Below are 10,967 nucleotides of genomic sequence, written 5' to 3'. Positions count from 1 at the left end.
ATTTGGTTACAGGGTCCGGTCTGTTATGCTAGCCCTCTCTCTCCCGAGACTGGCAATTTGTCCACATCGGATCCCAAGGGTGGGTTCTTGGCTACTCCCTCGCGTGACATTCTGTAGGTCCGTTGTTGGAAAAAAGGGCTCGCTTCCCTCTCAGGTGTCCCTCTCTCTCGTTTTAGAACATGCCTCCATTCATGAGGGTTCTGTCCCCGTCTATACTGACGGGTCTAAGACTGATACTGGAGTAGGATTTGGTGTTGTCTTCCCTTCCTTTAGTAGGGGCGGTAGCCTTCCTGGCGTTACTTCATTGTATACAGCAGAACTGACTGCAATTTTGTATGCTCTTAAAATCATTTTTACTCTCCGCCAATCCATTTTTGTGATTTATAGTGACTCACGTAGTGCTTTGTCTGCACTGGAGTCTTTTAATGCATCCCATCCATTGGTTTTATCAATTTTAGAGTGGCTTTTTCTTCTTGGCCGCCGTGGCCGCCGTGTAGACTTCTGTTGGGTTCCTGCACATGATGGTGTGGTGGGCAATGAGAGGGCAGATACTTTAGCTAAAGCTGCGTCCTCTCAACAGCCCCCAGCTGACTACTCACTACCTGTTTCTGATGTAACACCTTACTTGCGGTATGCAATTCGTACGTGTTGGCAGAGACACTGGGATGGTGTGTCTCAAAATAAACTAAAAGAAATCTTTCAGAGAGTGGTTGTGCCAAGGGTTCTTCCCTCTATGTCTCGGCGACTGGAGGTGGCTCTTGCTAGGCTTCGCATTGGGCATTCTCGGCTTACACATGGGTTCCTCATGTGTGGTGAAACTCAACCGTACTGTGATGACTGCCTCGTTCCCCTTACTGTCCGTCACTTGCTGGTCGAGTGTCCGAGTCTGGGGGGCCTGCGTCAGAGGTTCCTTCATAGGCATGGGGGAGCAGATGGTGCCTACTGTTTATCCTCGATGCTTGGTGAGGCCTCTAACGATTTTACTGATGTTTTTAGTTTTCTTCAGGAGGCGGGCCTCCTTCCACTTTTATAAGTAATTATTTTATAAATTATTCTTTTATTATTTTAGTGTTTTATTCCTACTAACAGATATTAACTTTATTTTGAATAGACACTTTTTATTTTGCAGTGCCTTCTACTTTGTCATCCGGCGGCATATGACCCTGGCAGTTGCGCCGCCAGATTGTAATTATTTTCAATCAATCAATCAATCTATAATGAGTGAGTGATATTTGAATTTCATATTGTTTTATTAAACTGTTTATTATTTCACTGACCTATTTCTTGAGGCGAGCCTTTAACCGAGCTGTTGGTAGGTGACAGCAGAGAAATATCCACGATTGCCACAGCAGCCGGCATTTACGCGACATATTCTAAGTAAGAATGCTTTATAATACTTATTTCATTGACAGAAATTTACTATTACTACTACTTTGAACTGGATGTTTTTTCCTAGTGAAAACAGGCCCCGTTGCCCATAGATATAAATAAGCCTAGATGCCACATGACACTAGATGCGTCTGCGCGGCCGCCATCTTGGAACGGTCGAGGCAGACGATGTCGTGTTCCTGACGATGGTCAAAGCTGACCACTATTTACCAAGAAATGCAGCAGCACTGTGCTGCTTTTGGGTGTGGAAAGCGTCGGAATATTTCTATGGTGACAACGATAGCATGGGCGGCTCAACTGTCTGGTTATGCAAACGTCCCTCAGCTGCTTCCCTATCCTCCGAAAGGAGGATGGTGGGTTGCAGAAGGGAAATTTAAGCCTGCAATCCACCGAGTTCACGTTTCAGATGAACCAGGAACCACAACAATTACCACCACAACAACAGCCACCACCATAACAGCCACCACCATAACAGCCACCACCATAACAGCCACCACCACAACAGCCACCACAACCACCACCACAACCACAACAACAACAACAACAACAACAACAACCACTACCACCACCACCACCACATCCACCACCACAACCACCACCACCACCACCACCACCACCACAACAGCAATAACATCCACATCCATCACCATAACAACAATCACCACCACAATAACAATCACCACCACAACAACCACCACCATCACTACAATCACCAGCACATCAACCACCACCATCACCACAATCACCAGCACATCAACCACCACCATCACAACAATAACCACCACCACAACAATAACCACCACAAAAACAACAACCACAAAAACTACCACCACCATCACAACAACCACCATCACTACAACACCCATCACCACACCAACAACCACAATAACAACCATAACAACAACCACAACAACAATCGCCACAACAATAACCACCACCATTACAACAACAACAACAACCAACACAACCACAACCATCACCACCACCACCACAACAACAACAACAGCAACAACGACAACAACAACCACCACAACGACAACAACAACCACCACAACGACAACAACAACCACCACAACAACCACCACCACCACCAATGCAACAAACACCAACACAGCAACCACCACCACCATAACAACAACAACAACAACGACCAAGACAACCACCACCACCATAACAACAACAACAACAACAACCAAGACAACCAACACCACCATAACAACAACAACCAAGACAACCACCACCACCATAACAACAACAACCAAGACAACCACCACCACCATAACAACAACAACCAAGACAACCACCACCACCACAAGAACAACCACCACCACCACCACAGCAGCAACAACGACAACAACCATAAAAAACATCACCACAACAACCACCGTCACCATTACAACCATCACCACAACAACCACCACCACTACAACCATCACCACAACCACCACCTCAACAACACCAACAGCAGCAACTATAACCACCATCACAACAATGACTACCACAACAACCACCACCACAACAACTGCAACATCCATCGCCACCAGCACCACAACCACCACAACAGCAACAACAACCACAATCACCACCACAACAGCCACCAGTATAACCACCATCACAACCACCACCACCACCACAACAACCACCACCACTAACACAAAAACAACCACATTTAACACAACAACCACCACCACCACCAACACAATAACCAACTCCACCACAACAACAAAAACCACCATCACCACCAACACAACAACAAAAACCACCATCACCACCAACACAACAACAAAAACCACCATCACCACCACAGCAACAACCACCACTACCACTACAATAACCACTATCACCACCACAACAACATTAACCACCATCACCACCTCCACCACAACAACATTCATTTTCATAGTCTGAATTCGCTCTAAAAACAAGCCCCACTATTACATGCTTGACCGCTCCAACATGGCGGCCGCACAGACGGATAGCCGCTGTACTGAAGAATGGGCCATGCGGCATCTAGTCTTATTTATATCTAGGCCGTTGCCATCCAGTGGGAATGGTTGTCCTATTTCTACGCGACGCCTTAGCTGCATGCCCACTCTGGTCAAAATGTGTGCCAGTTAACGCCGTTAATTCATAAATAATTATTACGGTTTATATGATGCCAATACCCACACATAGTGGCACATGTTTTTTTACTTCTTGGAAACTGCTAAACTGCAGACTGATTGAAGAAATGTCGTCCCTGTCAATAAACACAAATTATTTTATTATGGAGGAGGAACCATAAGAATATGGTAATATCAATGATATAAGGAGTAGTACGCTTCAGACCACCTGGTTACAGTTCCTTGCCCCGCCCAGTAGTGCGGAGGCTGTTCGAACGCGTGGTTCGTGTGTGGTCATAACACTGCCTGCCACGCGTCCCTGGTCAGAGATTACTAATCATGAGTGTACATGCTGTCTGCACTCTATCACAATTCCCTCACTAATCTTCAGCTGATTGTCTACATGATGTCTGCACTCTGTCACTATTCCTTAGCTAATCTTCAGCTGGTTGTCCACATGCTGTTTGCACACCATCACTATTTCCTCACTAATTGTCTTCAACTGGCCATCCACATGCTGTTTACACTCCATCACATTATTGCGTATCTCATACTTCTGCTGCACTAGCTTAGCATCTACTTCCTCCTTAAATTGTTGCTGTTCTTCCTTCATTTCCCCCATGAATGCATCCAGCTGTCCTTGCACCCTCAGTTGTACTTCCCTCTGTTGCTCCTCTGATGCCTGTTGAAGTTGCTCATATCGTTCTTTTTGTTCTTCACGTTGTGCCTTTAGTAGTTCCCTATTTGCCTTCAGTAGTTCACCTCGTGCCTGTACTAGTTCTATTTTCTTCTGTTCTTCACTCTGTGCCTGAAATTGTGCTTGGAGTTTTTTCTGTCCTTAATTCTGTGCCTGTAATTGTGCTTGTAACTGTTCTTTAAATTCGTTTCTGAGCTCTTTATTTTGTGCCTGTATTAGCTTCACGATTGTCGCCAGGGAAATTTCCTCCTCCTGTCCAGCTTGAAACCATGTCTTCACACCTTTTTCTTCCATGTCGAAGGTTAGACTCACTGCAGCACTGAAATTATCCCACACTCCTGACACCAGTGTTACCTCCTAGTCCCACACTGGCACAGGCTCCAACAGCAGTAGTTCAGTACAGGAAGGACGTTGCCCAGTGATTAGTCAGCCTTTAGGAGTGCAGTACATAAGATCAGCTGAGGCCAAATTAAGCACTGGCTCCTTAAAGTTCACTGGCCTTATTTTCCAAGTAATTCCACTTAAAGCTTTTCAACTTCACTGTTCTCACAAGTATTAGAGATATACAAAATTTACTGCTATTACACTTAATGTCTGACAACACTTCACTATTATTACACTCAGTGCCTGTCAACACTTCACTGTTTTCATAAGTACCGAAAATAATCTTCACTAACTGTAATTATACTTAATGCTTGCCAGCAACACTTCACAAACTTCACAAACATCACTGCATTACATCAAACTGAACTGAAAACCGACTGAACTGTTCTAGTCTCTTATCCATTCTTTTATAAGCCTGTATTGTTCGAGAATCATCCACTTCTCCACAATTATGGAATGTTCTGGTCTTGCATCAGCCCCTAGCAACAACAGTTACTAACTAGGAGACATCAAAACAAGCCAGAGTTTTCCTACATTACATAACACTGTAATTTATTTTGCATACAAACTTGAATTATATAATTTAACAAGTACTTACTTAAATAAAACATTATAAAGAAAAAGAACACAAAAACTAATGTACAACTTACGAAATAACTATGCTCACAAACAGCAGGCAAACTGGCAACTCTGACTCGTACCAGAACCAGCTACCGTAAGCATAGAGAAACGTCAAGAAGCTATTAGACTACCTAACTACCAAATCTCGCTTCTTAACACTGTTATCTAAAGTGTTTGCCAGTTCTGGCTCATAGAGGGTGCAAAGAACATTACATCATGCCATCATACATAAAAAGGCAAAAAAGGGAGTAAGAAGAATTGGAGAGACAGGTGCATAAGAAAATCACCTGCCGCTCTCAGGCCACTGTCTTTCATATAAAACATGACTGCCTGTACTGTGGGAATTATGTAGCCTATAATATGCTCCTTAAACCACCTAAGGATCAGATCAACGTGTGGCGACTTATGAAGCAGGAACAACTGAGCAATTATCATCTGTTGCAGCCAAGGCTATGCAGCGAGCTGTTAGTTGGGGAGAGTCTGTATATATATGCATTCAAAATGTTGGTGATCTTGTGGGAGCTGAGGCCAAGTACCACCATGACTGTCAAATCCTTTTTCATAATGGTTGAAGGCTTCAGAGGAAACAAAGGGGGGGTCCTTCATGGTAAGTCGACACCAGAAAACACACAGACCTCCAGGAATTCACAATTACATGTGATAGTAGACAGTTTCTCACCGTTCGAAGTTACCTATCACACCATTCACAATTTGCCTTTACAGTTGAATACTGCGAGAGACTGGTCTGCATTTATACTGGAGTCGTGGTATCTATTTGTGCTAATGCAGACTGTGCAGTCAAATCAGGTGAGGAGACAGCTGCACGTATCACTCTCCTGAACCATGCTGATGTTAAGCTCGAAAGGAGTGACAAGGTTATATCTTTTGGTGCCGCAACATGTTCTGCCATTGTCCGTGGCAAAGAAGCTGAGAAGACCCCATACTACACTTCATGCAGGTCACATGTGTGATATAGAGCCGATCAGATATTGAGTATCACCTTAAGCATGAGTTTAGCTAACAGCCACCAGCACTATTTGACAAGGGTACTATGTGCTAAAACAACAAAAGTGGTCTTACTATGGTGCTGCAAGCTCCAGTAGTCCCAATAGCCACCGAAGCTCTTAAGAACCCATACAATGTGGTGGATGGAGGACATTTTCTGCAAAATGTGACATGGCCTGTGGACTGCACGTATGGTGATGTGTGTGATAGCTGTGCGAATCAAGTTTTCAATAACTCTGGCAAAGAATGCACTGTCTGCATTGATGGCTACACAAATCATACCCTGTCAACCAAGGTAGTTGAACAGAACCGTCGCACTGATCCAAATGTCCCTGCAGACATCGTGTTTGCTTTCAAAACATCAGTCACTGACAATCAGTGCTCCATTTTACTAAATTATAACAACAAGTCACGGTTAATCAGTAGACTGAAGGACCAACTTACATCTGAAGACGTTACTTACTGTCAATATCAGGCTAATGCTGACTATTTAATAAGTAGCACAGCATTGGCATTTGCTGGGTATATCACACGACCTGTTGTACTTGTGGCAAAGGATAAAGATCAGCTTGTTATGTTTGTTGAAAGGACCACAACAGACAATATCTACATGCAGTGTGCAAGAGACTTTGTTTCTAATATACACAGTATCCAGCAGGCAATGCATGCACACACCCAACAACACATATTAATAACACACGCTATCACCGGATGTGACACAGTCTCTTCCTTACATGGCACTGGCAAAAAGGCCATGAGTCTTGAAATGCAAGGACTGGAGGACGTTGGATGTATTGAAGAAGAGTGATGCCAGCCCTAAAGAAATAGCCAGAGTGGGGGAAATATTCTTATTTAAGTTATATAGTGTCAATCCGACAGGTACAACACTTGATATTCTGAGATTTATGTAGTACATGCAGAGGATGAACAAAGCATCCAGCAGCTTCCAACTTCTGAGCCTACCTCCCACATCCTCAGCCGCAAAGCACCACACATATCGAAGCTACTTCGAAGCCCAGGAGTGGTTGCGCAATGTTGAAGATCTAAATCCTACTGACTGGGGTTGGGAGCTTCAAGATGGAATGTTCAATCCCATTTTGACCGACAGACTAGTAGCAACAGAGCATGTTCTTCACATTGTGTCATGTGGGTGTAAACAAATGTGTGGCATGAGATGCAAATGTCGGAAAGCAGGGCTATACTGTATACCTTCTGTATGTGTTCCTCGTGTATTGGCCAATCTTGTGCTAATTAATGCCCACCTGATGGAGAAGTCCCCATGCAATAATTGTGATCATAACCAGTTATGATGTTAAAAAAAAAAAAAAAAAAAAAAAAGATTATTTTGAAGTAAATCAATAACTGCTTCTGGGAAAAGTTAGTGCTGGTGGCTGAATTTAAATATGTTGAATTTACCGTTTTGTTTAAAATAGTGCATTACCATGATCATATCTTCATCATACGTCATTAGATCATTGAAATAATGGTAAAAATGGTTTTCTTACACCCAAAAACCCATAAAAAGAGGTATTACACGACCATTTGTGACTTCTGGTTCCAAACCTAAATAAGCTTCCCATGCTGTTGGTGGTCATCTAGGATTTTCGTCCTACACAGCTAGCTCATGTAGAATATTGAGAATGTTTGTGGATTTCAACTTAGCATGCGTCCAAGTAGCTTTCGTGAATAATCAGCTTTCTCGATTTTTTTCCAGGTTCCCTTCGCATTCGAGGTAATGCTCCTGGCCAGCACTCGGTGATCTACCACTTTCACTCTCGACTCTAACATTAAATCATACAAGAGACTGGGCAATCCATTGGCTCCATTAAATATAATGCCCTTGAAAATGCACTATTCTAGACTCGTTTTTTTTTCTTCACACACAAATCGTTCATTAATAGCTGCAAGTTATTCTTGATGTAATGCATTTTTCTACAGTATCAACAAACAAATCCTTATTACCCTTTCCGCAGCACAGGGGTCCGAATGTCAGTTACTGAAATTCAGTGTGTTTTGGGTATGACACCAACCTACGTGCCTCGCAGTATTTTACATGCTGAAAACATAGGCACTGCTACGTTATTGCAATCCTCCACCTGACCAGGAACATACCCTCCACCTCCCTGCACACTTAACCAAGTGCATAATGGCCCTTAACCCCCCCCACCCCAATCTTTTCTTTTAAGGGTGGGCGTAAGTAGAATGCCTTGAGGACACATAACCTGGGCCTTTCAGAGTCCTTGCACAGGTTCCATTGAAATCTCTGGAAAATTTATTTTAAAATTTTGCATTATTAAAAAAAAATAAATATTAAGACATAGCATTCTACTGTACCTATCAAAGGTCACCAGTGCACTATAAGACATACATCTATGTGAAATTTCATGACTCTACAGTGAATACTTTCTGAGTTCTGGCCTGGAAACAAATTTTCTTCACCTGGCCAGACGCCCTGCCTCCCAACTCTATCGACGGACACCTACTGATTCCAGTGATAACAACATCCTCCTCTAACTGTCAGGTGGAGGGCAAAATCTACTCATCTTTGGGTGATATGATCTGCTCTCTGTAGAGCACAGTCGTCACCCTCATTCCAGTAGTCATAAAACCGGGCCATCAGGGATTTTAACAAAACTTCCTGAAACCTTTATTACCCGTTTTAACCCATTACTTATCCTACTGCAAATCCTCAAAACCACAGTTCTCACTATCGCAATAGATGATGCCATTAAGTTTTAATATATGAGCGTTGAATTTAGGCATTACTGCGACAAAATTAGCTCTTCCAAGCGTTTGGACGTATGCTTAAGGATAAGAGTAAGACAAGGAATGTGATAGAAACGGAAGAACGATAAGGTACGGAGACTATTATTTTTGTCTTACACTCCAACCTTTCTACGGACGCAGTCACACACACACACACACACACACACACACACACACACACACACACACACACACACACACACACACACACACACACACACACACACACACACACACACACACACACACACACACACACACACACACACACACACACACACACACACACACACACACACACAAGCATGGGCGCGCGCATACCCTAATCCGCTCGTTCCAAGACGCACAATGAATAAAAAAATCTATCTCTCTATCTATTGCCAGACGCCTCAATCCCGTTTGGGGTGGCCACGAACAAATCGCCTCCAAGTCGCCCTGTCCCCCGCCATTTCACTCCCCTGCTCCCAACTCACACCCCCCTCTCTCATATACCTCTCCACCCCATCTCTCCATCTCATCCTCGGCCTCCCCCTCCCTCTTTCCCCCTCCACCTCACTCACATACACTCTCTTCGTCAGTCTTTCACCCTCCATCCTCTCCACATGGCCAAACCACCTCAGTGTGTTCCTCCTAACGCTTCCTATCACATCCACATCAACACCACAACGCTCCTTTATATCCTCATTCGTCAGCCTGTCTCTCCATGTGACTCCACAGGCTCCTCTTAAATAACTCATTTCCACGGCTCTCACTCTTGACTTATGTCCTTCCAACAACGTCCAAGCTTCACTTCCGTACGTTAGAGTTGGTATCACAATACTGTCATGTAGTAACTTTTTCACTTCCATGCTCTCTTCCCTGTTTCTTATCACTGCTTTCAAAGAACCAGCAACCTTTCTTCCCTGCTGTACCCTTTCAAGCACTTCACCCTCCAAACCTCCATCCTTACTCATCACACTACCCAAGTACTTAAACGTACTCACATTTTCCAATTCCTCACCATCCAACCTCGCTGTACATTCACTGACTTCACCTCTCTCAAAGACCATCACTTTACTCTTCCCTACATTCACCTTTAGATTCCGTTTCTTACACACTCTCCCAAACTCATCCACCAAGCCTTGCAGCTCCCCTTCGTCTTCACTCAACAACACGGTATCATCTGCAAACAACAGTACAGGGAGTTTCCAAACACTATCCTCTCTCACCAGGGCCACTCCAACATCCACTACCCTACCTTGTACCTCTTTTATTACCCCATCCATGTACAGATTGAATAACCATGGAGACATGACACATCCCTGTTTCAAACCAACTTTCAAAGAGAAAAATTCACTTAGTTCACCATCCACACGCACTGCAGCCTTCGCACCATCGTACATACTCTTCACAGCATTCAACAACTTCCCATCTATTCCATATATTCTTAACACTTTCCACAATCCTAGTCTATCCACCCTGTCATATGCTTTCTCCAAATCCATGAAAGCCGCATACAACTTCTTTCCTTTCTCTAGAAACTTTTCCACTAAATATCTGAGAATGAATATCTGATCTACACAACCTCTTCCCTTCCTAAAGCCTCCCTGTTCTTCTCCAACTAATTCCTCTGTTCTTTCTCTAACTCTGTCAATAAGTATCCTACCATATACATTTCCTATTATACTAAGAAGACAAATACCCCTATGATTACCACACACTTCTTTTTCCCCTTTTCCTTTGTACAAGGGAATAATTATACCTGACTTCCAATCCTCCGGGACTCTACCTTCCTCCCAGGCCAATCTGCACATCTTCCACATCCATTCTACTACTATCTCTCACCCATGCTTCAGCATTTCACCACACACTCCATCAATTCCTGGGGCTTTCCCTGATTTAACTTTCTTCATTGTTTCCACAACTTATATCCTACTGATTTCTTCCTGTCTTCTCACCTCCCTCCTTCTTCCAGCCATTCCCCAGCCACTTATACTCGCATTACTTCCATCCTCCACGTTCAA

The sequence above is a fragment of the Coenobita brevimanus genome, chromosome 17 (assembly GCF_032717465.1).
Source record: "Coenobita brevimanus isolate Jiangsu-jjx chromosome 17, ASM3271746v2, whole genome shotgun sequence".
Lineage (NCBI taxonomy): Eukaryota > Metazoa > Arthropoda > Malacostraca > Decapoda > Coenobitidae > Coenobita > Coenobita brevimanus.
This window is presented reverse-complemented; position numbering follows the sequence as displayed.